Source organism: Otolemur garnettii, unplaced genomic scaffold (genome assembly GCF_000181295.1).
Source record: "Otolemur garnettii isolate 467f Iridium unplaced genomic scaffold, OtoGar3 scaffold00163, whole genome shotgun sequence".
NCBI classification, from domain to species: Eukaryota; Metazoa; Chordata; class Mammalia; order Primates; family Galagidae; genus Otolemur; species Otolemur garnettii.
In genome coordinates this window covers 2,104,032-2,105,649 of record NW_003852558.1, presented here as the reverse complement: position 1 = coordinate 2,105,649, position 1,618 = coordinate 2,104,032, and positions in this window count along the sequence as shown.

Sequence of the window (1,618 nt, the reverse complement as noted above, 5' to 3'; positions counted from 1 at the left end):
AAAAAAAAAAAAAAGAAAAAAAAGAAATCATAAAATAATTATAAAATCAACTAATACAACAAGAACAAAGCCTCACTTATCAATATTAATCTAGAATATAAATGGATTAAATGCTCCTCTTAAAAAATATAGATTACCAGAATGAATAAAAAAACATGATCTAACCATATGCTACTTAGAAGAAACTCACTTCATTCATAAAGACACATATAGACTGAAAGTAAAGGGGTGGAAAAACATACTGCACACAAATAGAAACCAGAAGTGAGCAGCAATGGCTATACTTATATCAGATGAAACAGTTCTTAAAACAAAAACAGTGAAAAAAAGAAAAAGAAAGCTATTATATAGTAAAAAAGGGACCAATGCAGGGAGAGGATATAATGATCCTAAATATACTTCATTTATGCACCCAACATAAAAGCACTCAGATTCATAAAACAAATAGGAGACCTAAATAAAGAAATAGATAATAACACATTAATAGTGAGGGACTTGAACACCCTATCACAACACTGGACAGGTGATCAAGAGAGAAAATCAACAAAAACACATTGGAGTTAAATTGGACTTTCAACCAAGAGGACTTAATAGACATTTAAAGAACATTCTATCAAATGACTACAGAATATACATCCTTTAGTTCCACACATATAACATTCTCCAAGATACACCATATGTTAGGCCACAAAACAAATCTTAATAAATATTTTAAAAATTAAAATCATATCAAGTATCTTCTCAGACCATAGTAGAATAATGCTAGAAAGTAATATCAAGAGGAACTTCAGAAACCATACAAACACATGGAAATTTAAAAACATGCTTCTGAGGGAGGGTGGGGGGGTGGAGCCAAGATGGCAGACTACAGCCAGCTTTTTACTGAAGCTCCCGTCCAGAAGGAGGCTTAAAGGACAGAAGTTTAGCAAGTTAGCTGATGGTTTGGAGCAGAGCCAAGAGAGAAGATTGAAGAGTGCACTTCAGCTTTCCTGAGGCGAGCTGTGACCTCAAAAATACAACCAAAGGGTACAAAATCCACCACCAAGCAGACGGGAGTCCCCTCCCCACAACAAGGGCTTGCAGTTTACTCCATGCAAACAAGCGAGCAGAGTTGAAACTTCCTCCCACTCTATCCCACGGGAGAGACCCCCTAAAAACTGGACCTCCTACCCCCACTGGCATGCCATGGCACCCTCCTGCCAGGCATAAAACTGTAAAACTGTATAAAACTGTATATATTCCCCACCTGCAACACTGAATTCTGAGGAGTCTCCACCCAGTCACTCCAAGGTCTGGAAGTTTGTTACCTATGAAATCCAGATTCTTGGGCATCTCCTTGAGAGAAGTGGAGGGGGAAAGGGCTGGTGCTGTTCTGTGCTGACTATGGTGCAGGTGTGCGGAGAGGAAGGTCGGCTCAGGGGATGCCAATACAGCAACAGTGGCATCCTGAGCTGCAAACTGACGCCATTCCAGCTCCATCTCTCTGGGCAAACAGAGGTTTCGGACAGCCACAGGCAAAACGCTGAGAACTTTCCTAAGTAAAGTACCAGCCCTCAGGGTGGAATCCCCCTCAGACAAAGGCAGTGGGTGGGCAGAGGCTAGAATTGACACCTGAGTG